General features: G+C 51.2%; 1 protein-coding gene across 3 annotated transcripts in view; it reads left to right on the top strand.

Moving 5' to 3' along the window:
• ZFP90 (ZFP90 zinc finger protein) overlaps positions 1 to 24,241 on the top strand; it is a 96,723-nt gene that overhangs the window by 42,260 nt on the left and 30,222 nt on the right. For 2 of the 3 annotated variants that reach the window (XM_020893378.2, XM_070451099.1), the window contains one exon: positions 3,789 to 3,884. The exons of the other annotated variant lie outside the window; for it this stretch is intronic. The gene's annotated coding sequence lies outside the window, so the exon portion shown is untranslated. The remainder of the gene's footprint in view (positions 1 to 3,788; positions 3,885 to 24,241) is intronic. 3 annotated transcript variants of the gene reach the window in all.

Raw genomic sequence — 24,241 nt, 5'->3', positions numbered from 1 at the left:
TGCGGTTAGGAAAAACTGCTGGAGAGAACAGGCTTCGAGGTCACTGCCTCGTTGGCATGGCTGGGGTGTCCTAGGGTGTCAGAACAAGACACGGCCTTTCTCAGGCGTGGTTATGGAGTGTCCATGGGGCAGGGCGCCCACAGCTATGGGAACTGGCTGGAGCCCTAACCACTGCTTTGCCATTGGCTCCCTGGGTGCCCTCAGGTAGCTCCTACCTCTCCAGGCCTCACTGTGGCTGTGTTAGTTGCTCAGTCGTGTCCGACTCTTTGCGACCCATGCCCTGTTTCCCACCAGGCTCCTCTGTCCGTGGAATTCTCCAGCGAGAACACTGGATTGAGTTGCCATTCCCCTCTCCAGGGCCAGGCCTCACTACCTTATCTCAGTTCCTGGTGGGCTGGGCTGCACAGACCCCCTAGAAACACCAAAGGATCAGGAGAGGCTGAGGCCCCGTTCTGCCTGCCCTGGGACCCCGGACCTCTGACCCCAGGCCTTTTGGAGCCCAGGGAACCACTGACCCTCCTTTGTAGTTACCACTCCCGCCGGAGGGCGAGGAGCCCAGAGTAGAGACAAGAGGGATGCTGTCTGGCCCGGAAACTGTCCCCATGGAGAGGAAGGGGTTAAGGTGGTCATCGTGGTCCCTGAGTTGCAGTCCCAGAGCTCCCTGGGCACAAGTCCATTTGAGGAGGGTGGCCTGACACCCTCGCTGTGGAGCAGGGCTGGACTTATTTTAAACTGGGTGGAACAAAGGACTCGGTGTCTCTGTGGTCTGTGGCCTGTGCACGTGGCGAGGCTGTGGTGGGAGGGACACCAGGGGCCCAGCTCTCAGCCCTCATCTGACCCCCCGAGGGTCATGCAGAGGTGGTGCCCTTCCTCCACCCCGAAGGTCTGCTTGACTCCCCTCAGGCCAAGTAGGCAGGGAAGGTCCGTCCAGAGGTCCTGGCTTGAGACACTTGAGCAAGTCAAGGCAGATGCTTAGGGGTTGGCTCAGAAGCCACGGTAATGACGAGAGGCTGAGGCTGGATCAAGGTCACTCAGGTCAAGGGAGTAGGAACATCTTGTGAGATGGAAAATCTCAGGAGAGGATACATGCGGGGGGCAGGAGGGACTTTGGAGGAATGGGGGCAGGGCGTCCACTGCTGTCAGACTTGAGCCAGAGCAGCTGGGTTCAAGCCCCGGCCTGGTCAGTTACCAGATGTGGTGTGACCTTGGGCAAGTTAGAGAAGCTCTCTGTTCTTCCACTTACTCATCTGTAAAATGTGGGTCGTAATAGTAACTACACCGAGGACCACTGAGAAGGTTAAAGGGGTTACGTGGGAAACACTTAGCACCCTGCCTGACACTTTGCAGACCCCTGTGGCTCAGACTGGTCCCAGCCCTGCTGTGTCCCTCAGTGAGTAGACAAGGACAGTCAGTCTCCTGCGACCCCCTTTCCCCCGTGAGTGGCAGGAAAGGAAGGATGGATCCCCGCCTCAGAGCTAGTAGTGAGGCCAGTCCTGGCTGCTTCACTACCCAAAGGTATGGCCTCCAACAAATCACTGGGCTTCTCTGAGCCAGTCCCCGCACTGGCCGTGTGGGGGTGATGATTCCCGCCTCCAGGGTCATTTGAGGACTGGTGGGAGAACAGAGGGAAAGACCCAGCCTGGGGCTGGCATGCTACGATGCATAGCTCCTCCCCTGAGGCCTCAATGACTCATTAGTGTAGCAAGGGACCCTAGGACCAATGTAGCATGTGTTGCCAGTTTCAGTTCCTTGATTTCTCAGCAGTCCACCCCCTCCCTGCCAATCCCACCTCCTTGACCTTGTTCAGGCCCCTTAGACGTCAGTTCTGACCCTTCACACTCAGAATGAACTTTATAACATATGAATCAGAGCTTGGGACTCTGCCTACCACTGTCTCTGGCTCCCCAGTGTCCTCAGGGGAAGGTTCAGATGCCTTGACCTGATCTGTTAGGCCGGTGTGACCTGTCCCTGCCAGCTCCCCACCACCATCCCCACAACTGCCTTCAGCATGCGCCACATAGGAGCTACATGGAGTGAATTGTTCCCTGGACACCACCTGGCACTTTTCTGTCTCCAGCTTTCCTGTATGGAGTTTATCAAACGAGCCGGACTTGGCCTCTGCAAACCCCGCCTTCTCCCTAGTCTCACCTCCACCTGTCGGAAAACCTCTCAAGCACGCTCCAGATCCTTTCCAGCCACCCTCACGTAATCAAGTGTCTGTCCTACTTTGACCTTGTCTTGCCTCACCACAGAAGCCAGCAGTAGGACAAGGAGCTTGTGGGGGGCCTGTCTTGTTTTTCTTGCTCCAGCTCACCCTCCACTTGCCAGTCCATCTCTTCGGGGATGGACTAGGGAGGAGGCGTGAGGTAGAGAGAGAAGCAAGAAGGACTTTCTTTAAAATGTTTATCTATTTATTAATTTTTGGCTGTGCTGAGTCTTGGTGGCTGCACACAGCCTTTCCGTTGCGGCAGGCAGGGGCTTCTGCTGTTGCGGAGAACGGACACCAGGCACGCTGGCTTCAGCATCTGTGGCAAAGGGCTTAGTTGCTCCATGGTGTGGGGGATCTTCCAGTACCAGGGATCAAACTGGTGTCCTCTGCATTGGCAAGGAGATTCTCAACCACCGACCACCAGAAAAGTCCCAAGAAGGTCTTTCTCGATGCTGCAGCTGGATCCAACATCCTGGCCTTCTCTGTGACTGATGTGAAACTTCTGGATCTTTCTCAGCTGGGCGCTTGCATAGGTTCCTCAGAACTCCTCCTCATGACCTCCCCAGTAGGAACCTCCAGATGCAGTTCTCTGGAATGGGGTTCACCTCCTCTAGTGGCCATTTGTGACCTATGCCAGCGTCTTTCTGTCACTGCCCCTCACCTGGAAGGAAGCTCTGTTGGGCAAGATCCCTTTATGATAAACCCAGGCCAGCTCCCTCTGTTGAGGATTTGGGAGTGTGGAGTGCACACTTTGTAGGCATCTGTCAGCCACTGTGAGAGGTTTGGATGTTAGCATTCTAAGAACGTGGGGAATCCCCCAGAGGGTTTGAGGCAGGACAGTGAAATGATAGATGTCTACTGTACCAGTCTTAAAGACAGTGGCCTTTCTCCTGGATGGAGCTATGTAGGACAGGAGAGCTGGCCAGCTTCAAGGTGGAGCTGATAGAATTGCTACTGGTTTGCACGTGAGGGGCAATGAAAGGAGAAGAGTCCAGTGTTTGGGTGAGTAACTGGGTGAATGGAGGTGCCCGTCACTGAAAAGAAGAAGTCCAGAGTGGAGCAGGTTGAAGGGGCAGACATCAAGAGCTCATGTCTTTTTTTTTTTTAAGAGCTCATGTCTTGATCCTGCAACATTTGAGATGCCTGTCAGGTACCTAGTGGAACTATCAGGAGGCCAATATAAATGCAAGACCTCCACCAGCCCATATGGTGCCTTTGTGCAGAGGTGGGAAGGGCATCCTTTCCTTCAGGCAAAGGTGGCCTCCTGCCAGGGCACACGGCTGGGTGAGCAGAGCACAGCTGGACCTCAGCCCCGTGGGTCCCCTTGGCCGCCCACCTGCCCTTGTGTGGTGAACAGACTCCAGAGTTCTGTGCGGCAGCTCACATCCAGAGGCAGCTCGCAGGCCTGGAGCTCAGGGGAGCATGTGGGGCTGTGGAGGAGCCACAGCTGATGGGATGCTTATTTGGATGCTGGTGGGAAAACGACTCCCCAGCCAACATGGGGAAGAAGGACTTGGGGTGTGCCTTTGTGGATGAGAGCCTTCCTCTCTGGGTCAGAGCTGTCCTTTTCATCCTGCAGGTGAGGCCCCGCTGCTGCCCTGCCAGGCTGAGTAGCTGTGGGCCCCTCGCTCCTGCCTTCTCTGGGCTCATCCTGGGGAATGCCACGTGTGTCGAGGTGAGGAAATCTTGTTCTCTCTCCTCTCACTTTCCATCCTTGACGCAGGTGCATTGACCTCTGTCACCGTACTGATGTCTGTAGTGTCTCCCAAGGGGTCTGTAAACAGATTAAGCACCAAGCTGTGGGGAGGGACATTCAGAGCGCCCCTGTTCACCCAACGGGGGAGGAACAAGCCACAGAGACCGTAATGGCAGGAGAAGTAAACAGCCAGGCATTTGGCAGAGGGATGGTTGGCATCAGACTGCCTGGATTCCAGTGCAGGGCCAGTTCTTACCAGCTGGCTGACCTCAGCAAGTCCATTACCAGCGTTGAGCCTCAGTTTACCCTGTAAAATGAGGATAATAATAGTATCTACCTCATAAGGCTGTGGTGAGGAATGAATGAGTTCTTTCACATAAAGCACTTAGCACAGTACTTCAAATTGTAAACACCCACTCCATCAATATTAGCTTACATGGTGTATTCTAGAAAAGCTCTTCCCAGGGGAATCCCAAGGCCCCCTACTAGTTGCTGACCTGACCAAAGCAGGGAGGACAGGAAGTGGCAAGCGGACTTGCTGAGCTGGTAAAGCTGGGAGCTGCTTCCTGCCTCCCCAGATTGGGCACCCGAGCGCTCGCACCCCCAGACCCCCCAGAGCTGGGTGGAGGTCAAGCTTGAGTCACAGCCACTGAGCAGGGGCTCTCCCCTTTGCAGACACTTCCAGGGAAGGCAGTTTCATGACTCCTCAGGGCCCATCCAGAACTACACAGCCCACATCTTCTGTGTTTTCCTGTGGTTGCGCAAGAACCCTGAGAGGTCTGATCTTACACGTGAGTCCTTTTCTGTCTTCAGAGCAAAAGGGAAGTGACCTTGGTATAGGAATCTTTGTGATGCCTCCCCAGACTTTCTCTTAAGCCTCTATGGGGTCCTAAGCCCCTATAACATCTGGTCAGTGCCTTAGACTCTTTTTCCAGAAAAAAAAGTCTCCCAAATATGTGCTCACAAGCCAAATTTTGCAAGTTTCCTCCTCTTTTAGGAAAGGTCCCTGATTTGACTTGGTGATTAGGCTGGTGGGCTCTGCAGTTGAATTTTCTGGGTTTCAAGGCTGCTGCTTTTATTTACTGACTGTGAGACCTTTAACATGTCATGTGCTGTCTCTGAACCTTGGTTTTCTTATCTTTAAAATGGACATGGGGAGAGGGGAGGAGAGGGTGAGATGTGTGGAAAGAGTAACATGGAAACTTATATTACCATATGTAAAATAGATAGCCAACAGGAATGTGCTGTGTGGCTCAGGAAACTCAAACAGGGGCTCTGTATCAACCTAGAGGGCTGGGATGGGAAGGGAGATGGGAGGGAGGTTCAAAAGGGAGGGAATATATGTATACCTATGGCTGATTCATGTTGAGGTTTGACAGAAAACAACAAAATTCTGTAAAGCAATTATCCTTCAATAAAAAAATAAATTAATTTAAAAAAAAAGGAAAAATGGAAGCAGCAATGGTAGTTCCTTCATAAGGTTTTGAGAGGGTTAAATGTAGGGTGACTAACTCGTCCCATTTGGGACTTCTCGTTATTATTAACTGTTTATTTTTATCTATTTATTTGACTGTGCCGGGTCCTAACTGCAGATCCAGCACACAGGATCTTTGATCTTCATTGCAGCAAGTGGAATTTCTAGTTGCGGCATGTGAACTCTTAGCTGCAGCATGCAAGCTCTTAGTCGTGGCATGCGGGATCTGGTTCCCTGACCAGGGATCAGACCCAGACCTCCTGCATCATTGGGAGTGCAGTGTTAGCCACTGGACCACCAGGGAAGTTCCTGGGGCTTTTCCATTGTTACACTGGAAGTCCCACTTTTAGGGGAGTCTCTCAGTAGTGGACAAACCAGGACAGTTGGTCACCCTGGAAAATTATATAATGCCCAGAAAGCAGTTATCCCAGTGCAGGCAGTTCACCCAAGTCCCCTCATTCTCAGCAGATACTGCTGGGCTTTTTCCTGATTAATCCATCTGATAGAAATGTTGCCCTGGGGATCAGGAGTCCAGGACTCGGTTCACCACTTTGTCCCCGTCCTGCTTTAATGGGCTCCCGGGCAAACCTCCAGCCTCCCTGGGCCTCAGTTTGCTCACCCATCAAACAAGAGAGATGAACTTGAGATCACTGGGGATTCTTCCCACTAAAGCCTGTGAGATTTATTCAGGGATGCTCTCCCAGTGTCTGGTAAGGCAGCCTTGAACGTGGATGGCATAGGTATGCACTTGCCTGCTTGACATGTCAGTGAGAAAAGCCCACGTGTATTCTAGGAACACAGTCTGCCCAGGGAGAAGCCTAGATTGGAAATTTCCTTGGCACCTGTTCTCAGCCACACCTCCTCCTTAGGGCTGAGAAAACGGGGAGAACACAGAGACCCTCTTCAGTCCTGAGAATTAGGTAGCCTAGCATTTCAGACCCAGCATCTAGAACAGAACTTGAAACATGGATGGTGCCCGACACACATTTATTTGCAAGGTGAATGGACACGGTTGTCAGGTGAATGAACCAGAATAGGCAGGGAGGGGGAAGCAGTGCCCTCTGGGGGTGACCAGCATGGACTCCCACTGAACAGACCATGGATCCCAACCCCAAGAGTGCCTCTCTTAGGTGACCCAGCTACTCCCAGACCCAGGGCCTCTAGGGGGTCTCACTGAAGGGGTCAATCCGGGAAAGAGCTGCCAGAAAGGTTACTAACAAAGTCCCTACTGCATCCCTTATGTTACATGGTGCCATGTGGCTCCTGTTCATTTTATTCCTCTCTCTGTTTCTTGGAAAATGGGAGCTGGATTTGCAAGGCCACAGGATCCCTTCTCGCCACTGCCCCAACACCTGACCTGGGCTGTCTCCTGACCCTTGACATTGAACACACATCCACTCTGGAATTAGGCATAGAGATTAAGGCCGTTTTCAAAAATTTAGAGCAACAGATTATTTTCCTGAAGAAATAAATGCATTCCTCTTACTAAGACAAGCTCTCGAGGAAGCTGAACATTATGTCCAAGGTACCAACTTCCTCATAAGGAAAGTTGGAGAGGCGCTCTGCCCTTCAAGCCTTAGCATCTAAGGTGAAAACATGCAGGTTTGGATTGATTTCTTACAAACCGTGTGTTTATAAAAGGAAAATGTCCAGCACACCCAGCATCTATACGAGGACACCTCGGGGCTCCTCCTGGCTGCAGAGAGACAGACCTTAGGTGACACAGAAGGTGCCCTGAGGGGACCCCTCCCACCTCTGGTGATGGAGTGCCCCTGATTCTGCGCCAGCTTTGTTGTGGCCTGTATCCACCAGACTGTACACCCACAGGGCAGGGGCTTGCTGTGTCTTGTCCACTTGCTCTGAGCTCTGCACTACCCATTCCTGGACCTGGCCTAAGCAGACGTTCCCTAGATGCTTCCAGAATTTTATTGAATTGCCCCTGTAGCCTGGGTAGTGACATATTTACATGCCAGGCACACACAGATCTGTTGATGAAAGCGCTCCCTCCTCCCAGCCATCTCAGAAGCGAGGCCTGTGGAGAAGGGCGTGTGTCACTCTGGGCCCTGGGCTCCCAGCCAGCCGGCTCCATTGGTCCCAGGGCTGACAGTCCGTCAACTCACCCAGAGCCCAGAGCCAGCCACACGCAGCCAGCGGGGAGTTGGCGGCCCTGTTTCTCCCTCCCTTTGACCCCTTCCCCCCACTCTTAGAGGTAGAGCACCTGGTTGGTCAGCCAGTGTTCCAGGCGCCGGAGACACAAGAGAGGCAAGGACCCTACTTGGGAAATCTCATTATTGAGGTGCACAGAGAAAGAGGCTCACCTTTGCTTCTCAAAGAGATAAGGTGAGTTACCCAGAGAAATGGACATTCGCCCCATGGCCTCTGGCATCCATCCTCCCTTCCCTTGGTACCCTGTTCCACATTTATTGGGATGCCCATCCTTCCCCTGGCAGCCTGTGGACGTCCCACCCGCCCCCAGCTGCATGGTGGGCCTTGACTGAGTGAAATGAGTCAGCACATCTGTCCACCTGGCCCCAGTGATTGGCTCAAGGGTGGACCTCAGACCCAAGCTGGGTCAACCAGACCAGGGGAACTTCTGAAGGGCCCCTGAGACATGTTATCTTAATCATCTGGAGAAAGACCCACTGACTCGTCTGAGTGGTCAGAGCACAGACATGGCGGCATGGGTTTGGAACAGATTTGTCCCATTTGTGGTTTTGAGTGTGGCCAGGCTGGGGAGGAGGTCCAGAGGCAGGCAGGCCTGAGAGGATTCCGGGGTGATGGAGACGCTGCCCTGCTCAGCTGGAACGTCGGCTTCCTCTGGACTCTGAGGCTGCAGGAACCACCCCACTCTGTTGTGTTAGTTTGGGCTGAGTTATCTGTCACCTCCAGCTGAGAGCATGCTAGCTGATCTCACTAAACAGTAAGTTCCAATGAGGTTGCAAGGTCAAGACTGGGGCTGCCTGGGTTCAGGAGAATGAGGGCTAGGCAGCTGGTTGGTGACCCCTTCAGGGACCCGTAGCCTTGCACCCCCAGCTCAGGAGAGGTGGGAAAGCACCCTCAATCAGACAGAGGAACCAAGGGGCAGCGGGTCTGGTGAGGGGAGGGCTGGTGCTGGGGTCCCTCACCTCCAGCCTGGCTGGGGCTCCCTCCCTTTAACTCTACCTGACTGGTAAATGCAGAGTGCAGTCCACTTAAAGAAATCAGAGCAGCTGCCACTTCAAAGCAGGAAAGATGTGTGTAGGTGGGTGGGGAGGAGGCGGGTAATTATGCAGGGAAAATAGTTTTCTTGATATTCTTCTGGAAATGTGCGTGGAGCAGAGAGAGCAGCAGGAGAGATGACAGGAAAGGGGAAAAGTATTAATAGAGGCTGTGCGCTGTGCCTCTCCAGCGGGCCACGGAGTACATGTTTATCGGATCATAGCATCCTTTTTCAGGTGGCATCTGAGACTCCATGGATACTCCTGGTGTGGGACTTCATCTATGGGTTGCCTAAAGGATTTCTTGGGAATGACTGAGTCCTCCTTTTGCGTGTGTTTGTACAATGCAGTGACTCTTCCTCATGACTAGAGGGGCTGGGCGCCATTTGCTTTGCACATTGGGACTTCTCTTGCTCTGACGAAGGAAAAGTGAAAGTTGCTCATTCATGTCCGACTCTGCTACCCCATGGACTTTACAGTCCATGGAATTCTCCAGGCCAGAATACTGGAGTGGGTAGCTGTTCCCTTCTCCAGAGGATCTTCCCAACCCAGGAAAAGGGATCTGAACCCTAGCAGGGGAGGGGGCCGCAGTGTGCCTGGGCGAGGGACCCGCACAAGCCATCTCCTTGCCCCTTTAGGGATCTGCCCACTGATTCCACATACCCAGAATGCCTCGGGTGGCAGAGGAATGAATGCCCCTGAACTGTGAGAAGCAGCTCTGAGTCTGTGAATGTTGGATACGGATAATTACCTAGCTGTGAGTAAGCTGAACGTTTCTTAGGGCTATTTTTACATAATTATAAATATTTGAGGATATTAAACTCCCAGGTTACGCACTGAGGGTATTATCTGAACAGTGGTTGGCTGCAGAGTTGGAAACGCAAACATCTTTTCATTCTTCCCTCCTGGAACACTTAGATTATTTAATGGGATTCAAAAGAAAAAAAAAGTAAAACTTCAGTTGAGGGAAGGGAAAAAAAAAAAAAAACCCTGGAAGCAAAGTCAGCTGCTTGTATTTCTAAATAGCTCTAAATCAAAAAAGAAAGAGGACTGTGACCACTTCACTTAATTGCGGTGGGTTTGTGATGCACTTTCTCTATGGGTTAGAAAAGCAATTACCATCAAACAACCTACTTGTGCCTCCATTGTGAGAAAATGTTCCCTCTAATGGGGCCAGCACACCAAGCCGGGGCCCTTTAAAGCACTAAAGGCTTCCGGGAGCTTTCTCACGTGTGCAGCTCCTGGGTGTGTGCTGAGAGCCCAAGGCTCCCTCCTTCCAAAGCACCCCGTCGTGGTGCTGGGGGTTCTTGACGGGAGAGGGGTCCTGCGAAGAAGCAGCAGCAGTGGAGGGAGGTTGGGGGCACGGGCGAGGGCTCTGCTGTCCTGGCCTCTATCCAGAGGCCTTGGGGCACTTTGGGGCCTGCCCAGTCTCCCCCTCTCCCACCCCCGTCCAGCAAAGTCTCACATCTTCTCACCTGCTCCCCTCTGCCGTCCTCCCACCACAGGCACCATCCCTGTAGAAACTGCTCGCCTCTCTGTCCGTCTCCTACTTTATTAACCCGCCCCCTCCCACCACAGCTTCCCCACAGCCCCTGGGGGTTGTTGCTCATTCTCCAGCCTCCCCTCCCCAAATACCCCTGAAGACCATGGCTCCTGGGCCCTGAAACAAAGCCCCCAATCTACCTCTGAGGCTCTTTCATGCTGTCCCCCCACTTCCCAGTCCTTGCTCTGGGCCCTGACTCACTCTTTGCCACTTCAAAGACCCGTCTTCATCCTGGGTAACTTTCATGAGGTGCGAACGCCCCTTCCCACCATCCAGGTCACACGTTTCCTTGATGCCCCTACTCTTGCTGCAACCTCCAGGCTGCTGTGTTGACTGGACCCCATACAGTCTTGGCCACACCCAGCATTCTGTGTCTCTCTCAGGAGGTCTCTGGTCAGCAGCCCTGAGGATTTGGTGTCCCCTCGTTTCCAGCTGGGACCCTGTGTCTATCCCATTACCTCCCTCTGGGGCCCCTGAAGCCCGTTATCTGCCTCCCAGGTGCTGCCCTCTAAGACCCCTGCTTGGGCAGGGAGCCGCTGCCTGGTGACCCTACTAGCCAGGCTGGTGGGAACCCCACCCCGGTTCCCTCCCACTCCCCCACCCCACCCCACCCCTGCTTCTGTCCCTAGTTTCTCCCATCACAGTGAGACACCCATGAAGACATGTTAATGTACAAATTCTTCCAAGTAAAATAACCAGGGCTTCCTTTCGCTTGAGTTGTGGGCAACCTGCAGGGTCGTCCTCCAAGACCCTTGGGCATCCCTGCTTGCTTCTGCGGGGTGCAGTGGGGGTGGTGGGTGGTGATATCATCTAAAGCGGGGGCTGATCTGGGAGGCAGTGCTACCCAGACGATGCGTCCAGCCATTCACGCTGGACCCCTCGCCAGCTCCCTGTCCTTGGGTCAGGGAGCGGGAAGAGGGTGGAGATGAGGGGGACGAACCCACAGGTCTTAGCTCCTCTGGAGTTCGGTGCCCCAGTGCCAGTGGGACCCGGGCGCCCTCTGGAGGCAGTGCGAGCCCTGAATGTGCAGCACACACCCAGGAGGGCACTGGCTTAAAGAGCCTGCCCATCAATTAGAAAAAGTACCCCCATAAATGTGGTCAAAGGACAGGAACAGAGACATTTGAAATGAAACACAAACGCTCAATAAAACATAAGATGATGTTTACATAGGCAGGATCTGTTGCAAGCCCTTATATGCATCAACTCCTTTAAATCTCAAAAGCATTACTAGGGAGTATTCCCATCCCACAGATGAGTAAACTGGGGCATAGGAGGCAAAGTGACTAGCTCAAGGTTATAAAGTAAGTGGCATGGCCAGTATCTAACCCTGCGGCCTAGCACCAGAGTCTAGGACCTTTCTCATGACACCAGACTGGTTCTCAGCATATGAAAAAACATATACTCTGCCTAAAAAATGAAGTGTAAATTAAAACTGTTTGGTAAATTAATTTATTCTACAAGTATTTATTGGATGCCTATTGTGAGCCAGGCCCTATTTCAGATGCAGGGGAATGGATGCCAAAACATACAAAACTTTAAGCTTACACTCCAGTGGGAAGAGACAGACAGTGAACATGAAACCATATTCTATGGCATGGGGTAGGGCATGGGGGAAAATAGCAGGGTAGGGAGGAGGGGGCCTGTTTAAATCAGGCATCAGCTGAACCTCTTTGAGAAGGTAACACTTGAGCTGAGACCTAAAGAAAGGGAAGGAGGGAGCCTGGTGGTTGTCAGTGAGAGGAGTGTTGGTCAAGTACCTGAGGTCAGTGCTGAAGGTGCTGTCTGCGTGGACAGGAGGTGGTGGGCTCCCGTCCCACCTCCCTGGTCCATCACCAGTGCCCAGGCCGTGGGAGGTGTTTAGGGAGGACTTGCCTGCCAACCATTAAGTGAGGAAAATGCCCTGGGCATTTGCTCACTTCTCTGCAACCAGTCCCATGTGACAGCTGACCCCATGTGTCTCAGCAGAGGAGGGTGTGATATGGGGAAGTAGAAGCGAAGCTCCCACGCATATTTGGGTGGAGATAACTAATCCAGATTCTGCCCTTCTCAGCTGGGATGGCAGCAAAAGTCAGCCCTGTGAAATGCGATGAGAGAGGTTTGATGACCAGGGGACCATCCAGCCCAAACCCCAGACTCTGAGGGAGCAGCCTGCACAGGGGCCAGAGGGAATCGGGGATGAGTGCGCCCTGCACCTCTCGATGGGCCCAGCGGGGTCGTGGGTGCCCAGGCCTCCATGGTCTCTCTGCCTCTCCAGATCTAGGCGGCACCTGGGATTCACAAGCGAACTTCCTTTAAGTGAGGTCCCTGACAGCTGCCCTGGAGTAGAAGGGCCAGGACATGACTGTTGTCTGCGTGGCCTACTTTCCTCCAGAGATGGAAGCCCAGAGGAGGGTCAGGGGTGGCCCCGGAGGAGGCGAACCCAGTTCTTGCCCAGTGCCTGCCACTCTCCTTCGTGCTGCGGCCGAAAGGCCATTCCTTTCCCTGCTGGTTTCGCCTCATCACATCCCTTTGAGATTAGATGACTCACTCTCTATAAATTGCCTGTGTTTCATATGGTGAACTGCCCTGTTGTTCAGTGCTGAAAACTTCTGTTGATTCTTGTGTCCCCCTGGGCTCTTTAGAGTCCTGCCTAGGCCACCTTACGAAGGGGTTTTCAAGACGAGCACAAACTGGGCCAGAGCCGGGAACAGAGGGCAGCCAGGAGGAAGGGCCGTTCCGGGGGCCGGCGGGCTTCTCCGTGTCTCTCTCAGGCTCACACAGTCTCTGAGCTTGCTTTGCTCTCTTCTCTCTCCTGACCAGCAGTTCCTTGGTTTCTCCTTCACTCTGAGTTTCCTTTCCCGTCTCCTAGCTTCCATTTCTGGATAGTTTCTGCTTCCTCACATCTGAACATACTGCCGACTTCAACTCCTGACCTCTCCCTCTCCTCCTGTGTCTGCACCAGCCACTCACCGCCTCTGTGCTGGACTTCTGCTGTCGTGTTCCCAAGCTCACTCACCTGCTTTTTGCTGCAGCATGCTGTGTGTCTCTGGATGGGTTGTTTTGGCTCAACAGTCCTCTCCTGGTCCAGTCAGCAGGGCTACGAAGGGAGGGCATGGATGGACCAGCACAAGGCTGCCTCTCCTGCCAGTCTCTGGGTGCTCTTGAGAGTCCTGCGGCAGGCACCACTAAAGACTGTCTGCCAGCGTCCCAGGTGCATTCACTGTTTTAATCTGTTTACTCATGCTTGAGTTACATTTGTTGACCTTTGTTATTATTGCCTAGATATCTCTTAAGGATCCTTAAAAATTCCTCAGCCGCCCAGCCTTGGTTCACTGTGGAGGCTCCTACCCAAACACCTGGTGGAGGGAGGATCATTCATAGTAAAATAAACAGTAAGTCATTTCCTCCTCCCTCTTTAGTCTCATCTTTCATCAAAGAAGGGAGGAGGAACCATATTTAATAAACATCATCCATGACTTTAGATCAATGGTCTCCGAACATTGCAGTTCTTCCAGAAACGGTATCTCTCTTGCCCTCACAGAAGAGCATGTGGTCAAGAGGAAATTGAATAAAGTCCTTTAATCAGCTGCAGTAGTATTTGAATCATTTAATTTAGGATCTGACAACCACACATTATTTTTTAGGCCAGTTTTAGCCAACCAGGAGAGCTGGCCCAGTCTGACCCATGCTTCATAAATCACCTCCTTGCATAATTGCAGAAAGTTTGGGGAAGAGATTTTTCTGGGGCTTTTCAAACATAATCAAAAACAACCCCCCAGGCTGTGTATGCCTAGCAGGAGTCCTTGGCCGTGCTCCCTTCACATGGCCCTGTAGCTATAGAGCGAGCCCTCAGGCTGGAGGGAGGCAGAGATGAGGCAGGGAGCTGTCACCCCCCGCAGCCTGTGCTTTTTATTTCTGGCTACAGGTTCGCATGGCCAGGAAAACAAGTCAAATCAAATTAGATGCCAGACACACGCTGCTTACTGCAGCTCACCCTCTACTGCCTCAGACTCTTCAACACCTGCTGAAACCCCCTCACCAGAAAAAATGAAACAGGAGCTTCTGATTGAAAATAGCACCTGCCAAACACCCCCAGTGTGGCCTCTACCACAGTCACATTAAATCGCTTGTGAAGTCCCAGGAAAGAGCGAAATGCAAGACATCCCCCTGTACGTCCCCCCAGCCCCTGCCGCCCCCGCTCAGAACCAGTCTGACATCAGCTACATCTGAGCCTCTGGCAGACACCCCCTCTGACCTATCAAGCAGGTGAGATTGGGCTGAAAAAAACCCATGGGACTTCATTCTGCCCCTCCTGCAAGCGACAGCCGTATGTCTGCACAAAGGGCTAGATGTTAGACCAGTCTTCCCATTTTTCTCCATCTAGTCCAGGGAAGCAAAGTGGCAGAAAAGAGGCTAGGGGACCAGAGCAGGGCTAGTGACCTTCTCGGGACCACATAGCATTCTTAGAGACACAGTGCTGATGAGTAAGTGGCATTAAGAAAGGAGGAATCTGGTGTGGGTCAGTGCAGGCAGGGAATTGTAAGTTTTTTGTGAAGGCCAGTTTTTTAGTTTCTTAGTTGGGGGTTAATTGATGTGAGAATAGAACCATCAATAGCCAAAGTTACAAGGGGGAGTGTCCCTGCAGGGATCCAGGGAGACCTGGGCTGGAACCGAATGTGGGAGTCCTCCAAGCCTCCCAGGAACTTTCAGTCACAGGCAGCGTCCCCCGGTGTGGACCTGGGGCTGCTCACCCATCTCCTAGCTCTGAGTCCTACTCCCCCTAAAACCTGAACTCACAAAAGACTCTGGGCTCACTAATTCTAGCCATCACACTTGATCCAGTAGTGTGAGAACGGCTATCAACTAAGGAGATCTCCTTCTGGCTCCTTCGTGGGGTGGTCTCTAGGGGACAGAGTGGTTCATGCACTCTTGTTAAAGTCCTGGGCAGCGAGGGCCATTGTCCTATAGATGTTTGTCAGGAAGCCCCACCCAGAACATCCTCAGAGGGCATCTCAACAACAGCCGCGCATATTTAAGATGGGAGTTGGGGGCACTTTCCAGATGGTCCAGTGGTTAAGAATCTGCCTGGCATTGCAGGGGATGAGAGTTCGATCCTTGGTCAGGGAACTAAGATCCCACATACCTCGAGGCAACTAAGCCCACATGCCACAATGAAGTTCCTGTGTGCCGCAATTAAGACCCGACCCAGCCAAATAAATATGTGTGTGTGTGTGTGTGTGTATATATATATATATATATAATGAGGGTACGGATGGAGCTTGGGGGAGGGCTGCCCCTCATCCCCTGTTGCATCACCATTGCCTGCACCCTCACCCCAATACAGGCCTGACTTTTCCAATTAAACTTTGCCTCTGCCACTCACTGCTGTGTACCGTTTAGCCCCGGTCTGAATTTCTGACCTTCGAAAACAGAACAGGGCTAACATGAGCCCTTCCCTTCCAGGGTTGTTGTGAAAATTGAGTTAAGAGTTCTAGGGCATAAACTATTTCAGATATAATAAAGATAATGGATGTTTTTAACCTCAGTGCAACCGGAGACCATAGAAAATATAGATGAGTAAAGACTGGAAACACAACCTTGTTCTAGAAAGATGAAGATATTTTGAATTGACACAAGAATGACGTACATTTCATTAGGGAAAAAAAGTAATTTATGTGTAGCCCTACAGACATGACTCATAAAACAGAACTAACTATAAGACAATTTATCTTTGTCTCCCTTTGTCCTTTAAACGTACTTATGAAGCTACCTTTTTCCCCAGCCCCTGTGAAATCTAAGCTAAATCGCCTTCTGACCCCTTCTTCACCCCTTGGCTGATGTCTTTTTGTTCCTCCCGGAGGCTTTCTATCAGGCCGTGAGACAGCCCCACGCTGGCTCTCTCCTGTCAGCGGCCACCTCTCATCCTCTGCAAATGTTCGTTCATCCTCTGCCCTCCTGATCTCCGGGCGGGCAGGCAGATCCCGACACGACTACTCTCCTAGCTGCCCCGCGAAGCCATCTGGCCAGCCTGTCTCCTTCCATCAGGATTTTTCTGGCATAAGTCGCCCCAGTTCCCTGTGTCCCTGAGGCTCCAAAGGACTTGTCTTGAGCTTTCTGCAGTGGTCTCCCAGAAGCCCCTTCCCCCAAGCTTGAGGTGGGGAGTGAGCATCCTTCACTATCCCCCTGGGAAGGGGAGATTCATGGCCCCAGCTCTCCAGATGTGCCCACAGCAATCAGCACACTGCAAATGCCCAGGAAATGGCAGTCATCCTGGGCTCCTGGTCCTGCCCCCTGCCAGGGCCCAGGCAGGGGCTCTGTGGCCACTGGGCCTTGACCACCCGTGTCCTGAGCAGTTCTAAGCCCTCAGCCCCAGGGGCAACCCCAGATCCCTAAGTGACAGGTTCTGAGAAGGGAAACTGGGATTCCACTCCAAGCCAAAGTTGCCTTTCTGGTCTTTGCCAACTGTCTCCAGGAAAAAGAATACTCCCCACACTTACGTGAGGCGGGTAGGTGGGCAGGTAAGAAGAAAGGTGTCCGGCAGCCACAGAAATATGGTGGATATGGCCGAGTCCCAGGCAGGCACCAAACAACCCCCACACTGGCTGCCTTGTTGGGTACCTTGGACCATTAAGGATTTACTCAGGAGACCCAATGAGAGAACAGTTATGAGACCCCCTGCTCAGGGTGACCAAAGGGGTTTTAGAAGATCTTCTGTTTAGAAGATCTTCTCTTCTGTTTCCTGTGCTTAGAGGCAGAATGAAAACCAGACCCCAGGAAACAGAAGAGGAGAAAGCTGGGGTGAGGAAGGCAATAGGTATGGGAGGGAGAGGGGACTCAAGTCAGAGTCGCCCTAGGGACAAACCGAAGGTCTGAGGGTCAGCCTAGAAGCCCTGGGGCAGTGATCTGGGTCCTGTTTTCAGAGTGGCCCCAGAGGAGACAGATGGTCTGGAAGGCAGTGCCCTAAGAATGTCCCCACCAGCAAGCCTATCTCAGATGATTAAATGGCAGCAGATAAATTTAACTAAACGTGAGTAATGGGAACACAAAGGGGAAGTGAAGAGAAATAGAATATTTTAGCAACATAAGGAAATGAGAAGAAAATGACTTTGCAATGAAATGTCAAACTTCTGTGCCTGGAAGAGATGTAATACGGTCACTGCAGGCTCAGAGGAGCGGGGGAGTCTGTGGTTATTTCAAGCAAATTTTAATTCACTTCAATTTAATAACATATGGCCAAATTCTTTGGGGACAGTGTCAGGAGACAAAACTGGGAGTCAGAGGGTTCCAGCTCTGGTAACTAGAGTGTTTCTTGTGGTTTTACAAAGAGATGCTATACCTAAATTCATTCAGTCATCCATCCATTCATACAGGGAATGAATCTTAAAAGCTGAGGTTTAAGAAAACAAAAGACACAATCCTGCCTGCACCCGCCCCCAGGAGATCCTGGTCAGCTGGGGAGGACAGACAGGTAAACAGTTACAATGTAGGGACCCATTCTGGACCTAATGCTTGGTGCTCAATAGCAGTTTGTAGAATGAATGTATGATTGAAAGATTGGTTTTGAAAAGGCACCAAAAAGGAGGGAATATCAAGGTGTGTCTTGAGCGATGGGTTCCCCAGAGAGGCATGTAAGTCAAGGGCAGTCCAGGTAGCAGGGATTGCATGTGACAAGGTAGAATGGACCACAGGTAGCAAAGGGATGCTGGTTATAATCTTGGGGCTGGAGGAGACTGCTCAGAGCGAGGGAGCAGGGTGAGAAGGGTCAAAGGACAAGGACAGGATCCATGGACCCTGATCATGCATCCTCAAGAAGGCAGACTCCAAAGACCCCCCAGTCCATTATTAACTGTCCCTCACATCTTTACTCTAGGCCATGTGCCTGTTCACCCTTGGAGCTTCAACACAGACATTGCATCCACCAAGAAGCTTTTCTTTCTGGCTCAGGCTAGGGAGAGTCCCCCTTCCTCACGCCTGCTCCCAGTGTACCCTGCACCACCAACCTTGTCACTGCCCATCCCCAGTCACATTTTTTAAAAATTCATGCATGTACTTTTAAAGAAGTATATTTATTTGGTTGCTCTGGGTCTTAGTTACGGCATGTGGGATCTTTAGCTGTGACATGCCAACTCTTAGTTGCAGCATGTGATATCGAACCCTGGCCCCTTGCATTGGGAGCTCAGAGTCTTAGCCACTGGACCACCAGGGAAATCCCCCCCACCAAGTCCCACATTGGGTTAGTTTGTCTGTAGGCTTGTCTACTTCCCAACTGCGGCTGCCATATCCAGCTCTGGTAATGCCCACACTACACTAGTCCCTTCCTGGATCCTGGCCAGGTTCTTGTGTCTATGGGACCCCATCCTAAGGATGGACAAAGTCCATCTGGAAAAGTGGCTCTGGAAGCTGAAGTCTGAATTGAGGGCTGTTGGGGTGAGGGGTGGGGTCTGGCCGAAGGAAGAGTGTTTTATTTCACATCACATTGGACTTTGCGCTTTCTAGGGGGATTCTGGAAGAGCCCTGGCTCAGAGCCCTTAAGACCCCAGGACTCTGACTGGAAGGGGTGAGTGGTTAGGGCTATTGGGCATGGGCAACAAAGTCAGAGAAACCTGGCTCCAGGGGAGAGAAGCTGGAATGGTTGAACTGGTGGGATGGGTACCGGGCCCACTGAAGTCAAGGCTCAAAATGGCCTAGCAGAGCAGGGCCTGTAGGAGAGCCTCTTCCCTGGACAGCCGCCTGCGGAACAGGCCGCCCAAGAGAAAAAATGACAGAGCTGTAGGTATCCTGGATGTCCACTAGAGGGAAACAGAGGACAAGCCAGCCGGCTGGTTGCCGTGGTAACCACGGAGCCACTGCTGCCTTATCCCTACTCTGGCAGGGAGGTGCAGAGAATGCCCAAGCTGGGTGTCACAAGTGCTCCTGCATCTGTGGCCCTCAGCTCCAGGCAAAGGCAGGGACGGAGGGCTCCGGTGACTTTCCCTTTCTTGTTTTCTCAGCTCCACTCAGGTCGTGCTTTTCCTGGTTGAGCCAGGCATAGCAGTTGTGGAAGAAATAGAAAATGGGGTTTTGGATCGGCCAAACCAGAGCCTTCCTTTTAAAGATGAAATAGACACCCAGAGAGGGAAAGACACGTGCAGGAGACCACACAACAGCAGTCCTGTAAATGGAGCTGAAGAGAAAGACCAATGCAACAAAGTGTCATTATTTTATTACCGTTTTTTTAGTTTAGAATGTTGTAAACCCCACGTTTAAATATACTTGTGTGTATGCATATATATAATGCTACAATGTAACTGAAGAATCTCCTTTAGCTGATCACGTGCATCTTTTCCTTCCTATACCATTTTCTTCCTCTCTAGTTAGTGTCTTTCCTTGTCTGGGCTTCTGTTGCTTTTATAAAATGAAGAAGCTGGCCTGGCTGATCTCAAAATCCATCGCCCTCTATAATTAAGCAAAGGCTTCATTTCTAGTGAAGCCACTCACAGGACTAGTGAGTGGCATTAGTCTGTTTTGAATATTTCTAGTTCAGAGGTGGTTAGTGTAATGTAGTGTCTAGGACTCTAGTTGCAAGAGATGGAGAAGTCATTTTAAACTGGCATAGGACAAAGGAAATTATTGGTGCATGTGATCAAACTATGGACCAGCTGGGCAACAGCTGTACACACAAATCCAGCAGGACTCATTCAGACAGTCTTTCTCTCCTATGTTTTCTCTCTCATCCCCCTTTCCCATTCCCTTCTCCCACCCTCCATCACCCATCCCTTCATAGAGAAGGGACAAGAAATTCCTTCAAGAAAGGGGGGTGCTACTGAGACAGAAAGGAAGGGATGCTGAGCAGAAGAGGGGAAAAAAGATGCCCATTACAACATATTAAATGGGTTATCCTAGTAATTAATGAAAACTTAGGCCCTGAATCTACTGACAATAAGGAAAAAATCCGGTGGTCCTGTTTAAGGTGCAGATGTGGTGGCCTGCATGCACAGTGACCATCAGGTGAGTCTCAGCAGCAGCCAGACTCTGGTCTGATGACTAGTGGGTGGTGATCCACAGAGGGGCATGAGAGCTCTGGGGGGAAACTATGCTGAGCCCATAGGGTCAGAGGCAGGCAGAAGACCCCATTGGAGGGCCCTCGGAACAGGATCACCAGGGACTCAACTGTAACATGGGAGAGTATATGCACAGGGTTTCCTGGTGGCTCAGATGGTAAAGAATCTGCCTGCAATGGGGGAGACCCAGGTTTGATCCCTGGGTTGGAAAGTGAAGAGAATGGCTACCCACTCCAGTATTCTTGCCTGGAGAATTCCATGGACAGAGGAGCCTGGCAGACTACAGTTCATGGGGTCACAAAGAGGTGGACACGACTGAGCGACTAACATTTCACTTTCCAAGAGCATGCCTGAGATAGGATGAATCCTGGATCTGACACTTGGTAGCTAAGTGACCTTGGCACACTTCTTAAATTCTCTGAACTTGTTTCCTAATATGTAAAATTGGGATGAGAATATCTATTTCATAGGTTGTTAAATTCAGTTGCTGTAGTGAATGTGAGGCACCTAGCCAGGCAGAAACTTCTAATAACTGTTATTGCTCTGCGGATATCTTTTCAGCAGTAGATGCACAGTGGCAGGCAGGTGGCGCTCGAGCCCCACGCTCCACCGAAGGATGCTCTGGAAGTCGCAAACTGACTGAAGCAGGTGCTTGGTCTTATCTGCAGTAGAGGACCAGGGAGCTGAGACTCGCTTCCCTGAGTCCGACTCAAAGCTCAGCCAACGTTCTTGCAGTGGAGGGCTGAAGACACACAGCCCACATTCAGGGCCCCCGTCTAGTCTTTCTGGCTCAAGTGTGCACACAGAAGATAGTCAGGGGACCTGAGTTCCCTGGTACTCCAGGAATTGCTGGTTTTCTGACTTAACAGGGTTGGACTTGGGCCAGCTACTTTTGCCGGTACCCGTATCTCACGAATTTTCGTGGAAACCAGAGAGTGGCACATTTTAATGAATGTTTTAAAATGACTGGAACTTGAAATATGCTTGTGTTATAGGGGAGGCCCCAGCCAGAAACCTAGACCCTTAGCAGACTGAGTGAAGAGTTAACGGTCAAATCTATGTGGGCAGTAAAAGAGCAGGTGATGTAGAAAACACATTACCTCTGCCCTGGCTGAGACAGAGTCCCGCTGAATCTAGCATCTTCTGCTCCGCAACACCCTTCCCACCACGTTTCAGGGTGTAAAGAGGCTTTCGGGTACCACTAGCACACTTAGAGGCTCCCCTCCAATCTCCCTAGCCCAACCCCTGTGCAGGGAACCTGGACGGGACCTGCAGGAAGGTCTTTTCAGCAGGAGAACTGCGAGTCTGCAGCAGATGCTGAGGTGGTTGTCATGGAGACAGGAGGATGCAGAGAAGAAAGAAACTCTTGATTGGCTGGGAGGCTTGTAATGGCAAGCTGGCATGGTGGTCTACCCGCAGGTATGAACCTGTTCGAGGAAACTGGCCACTCGGATGTCTGTGTTTTGTGGCCAGTCTATAACTGTCCCCTGACCTCCAGCAGCAGAGCCGGATGGGGTATGGCCTCGCTTTCCCTGAGAGGTGCCCCGACCCTCCCGTCCAGAGTGCAGACCTCCAGCAGAAGGAAGGGGACCATGCCTGGGACCCAGGGGTCAGTGTCTAGAGCTACTCAAGGCTGCTCTTGGACTCCCCGCAGACCATCCCCCATTCCACAGTGGGTTTGGCTTCCTCCCCAGGGCTCAGAGCCCTGTGGGATATCCGGGGCGGCAGTCAGCTGACAGGCACCAGTTAGCACTCACACCTTAGGTGAACTGGTTTGGGAAGATGGTTAGGGGTAGCTCAGGTTTGGGGCGGGATTTCAGAACATGAGGAGGAATCAGAGATTCCTCCCGGGTGTGTGTGTCTTGTCTGTGAATCTGTCTATGCAGAAATCCAAGCCAGCCACCAGAGCGATGTGACTCAAGGGGTTTTGCTGTCCAAAATCTCCAGGTGGTCCCTTCTCAGGTTTTATAAATAATCCTTGAAATGGACATTTGAAAACTTTTTAATCTTAGGTTTAAAAGTGAATAAACCTATCTTTGCACCATTTTGCTATCCTACTGCCGTTGAGCGCCGAAGGCTGAGCTCACCCAGCTCCAGCCCAGCTCAGGCCTCCCTCCTGCCTCTCAAAGTTCCCTTCTGATCCCTAGAGCCTGTGATGAGTGACATCTCATTCTTTCAAAGATCACCTGTCTTTTCTCTCACTACTTTTAAGATCTTTGGTGTTTTGTTTTGTTTTGTTTTTTGTTTGTTTCACTAAGATGTGTCTCAGTGTAAGTGTCTTTTTATTTATCTGGCTCGGGATATTGGTATTCCAGAATCTGTAAATTTGTAGCTTTCATCAGTTCTGAAAATTCTCAGCTTTTATCTTTTCAAATATTACTTAGACCCATTATTTTCTTCTTTTATTCTTTTGGAACCCAGTTAAATACATTATGCATTCTCAGTCACTTGTCATGTCCAACTCTTTGTCTGCCTTTGGACTGTAGCCTCCCAGGCTCCTCTCTCCATGGGATTCTCCAGGCAAGAATACTGGAGTGGGTTGCCATGCCTTCCTCCAGGGGATCTTCCTGACCCAGAGATCGAACCTGGTTCTCCTGCATTGTTGGCAGATTCTTTACTGCTGAGCCACTGGGGAAACTCAGATCAGATATATTATAGCTCTCTGCTTTTTACATCTTTTCCTTCTCTTTGTCCTTTTGTGAATAATTTCCTGAGGTCTAGATTCTGCTCACTGGTTTTCTCTCCAGCTATGCCTAATCTGTTGTTAACTCTGTGTGTGAAGTTTTAAATGTAACCTACATGAAAGTGAAGTGAAAGTCACTCAGTCATGTCCGACTCTTTGCGACCCCATGGACTGTACAGTCCATGGGATTCTCCAGGCCAGAATATTGGAGTGGGTGGCCTTTCCCTTCTCCAGGGGATCGAACCCAGGTCTCTTGCATTGGAGGTGGATTCTTTAACAGCTGAGCCACAAGGGAAGCCCAAGACACTGGAGTGGGTAGCCTTTCCCTTCTCCAGCGGATCTTTTCGACCCAGGAATCAAACCAGGGTCTCCTGCATTGCAGATTTTTTACCAATTGAGCTATCAGGGAAGCCTGTAACCTACTATAGTTTTTCATTTATAAGAATTCTACTTGGATCTTATTCAGTTCTGTTTTATAAGATTAATATAAAAATCTTGATCTCTACTCATACACTAAACCTGTACTTGAATTTATTAAAATAATTTTTGAAACGTATTGGACATATTAATTAATTCTGTGTTTGAGAACTCCCTCTATTTGACATTGTTATAAATCTGACTATACAGTTTTTTCCTGTCTGTCATTCTTTGTTCCTTGTTTCCTACGTGTGTTTTGTGATTCAAGACTGTGAGCTCCTATTTCTTGGGAACGTAGTTTCCTCCAGGCAGGATTTGTGCTTACTTCTGCCAGATGCTCCATTAACCCGGGACCAACAGAAACTAAGTTTTTAGCTGGCGAAGGTTTTTTTTGGCTGTGATTGGTCTTCGTTGCTGCACATGGGCTTTCTCTAGTCAGGGCGAGTAGAGGCTTCCCTTTATTGCAGTGCTCGGGCTTCTCATTGCGCTGGCTTCTCTTGTTGCAGAACACAGGCTCTAGGCTCCTAGGCTTCAGTAGTTGTGGCTCATGGGCTCTGGTGCACAGGCTTAGTCGCTCTGTGGCATGTTGGAGATCTTCCCGGACTAGGGATCAAACCTGCGTCCCCCACACTGGCAGGCAGATTCTTGACCGCCTACACCACCAGGGAAGCCCCTAGCTTGCAGTTTTTTAGAGCACCCAGGGACTGTGAACTCGGGTTGCAAATCCACATAGGGACCCTGGTGTTGCTGCTACAAATTCTCCGGGGAGATGTTTGCCACCTCTTCCACTCATTGCCAAGATCTGAAACAGGCAATTTACCTTTAGTCTCCACCAGGAGGGTGTTCACCCTTGGGGTCCCAGTTTGAATTGGGGTGTGTTTGTGTGTCTTCTGTTAGATATCCATCCTTGGATGGGGTTTGAGTGTCATCACCTGGCCTCAATACTTACAGGATCATGAAGCAAAGTTCAGGTTTGTCCCATCTGGAAAATGACTTCCAG

This window comes from Odocoileus virginianus, chromosome 20 (genome assembly GCF_023699985.2).
Source record: "Odocoileus virginianus isolate 20LAN1187 ecotype Illinois chromosome 20, Ovbor_1.2, whole genome shotgun sequence".
NCBI lineage: Eukaryota > Metazoa > Chordata > Mammalia > Artiodactyla > Cervidae > Odocoileus > Odocoileus virginianus.
The sequence above is the reverse complement of the archived record's forward strand: the minus strand, read 5'-3'. Positions and strand labels throughout refer to the sequence as shown.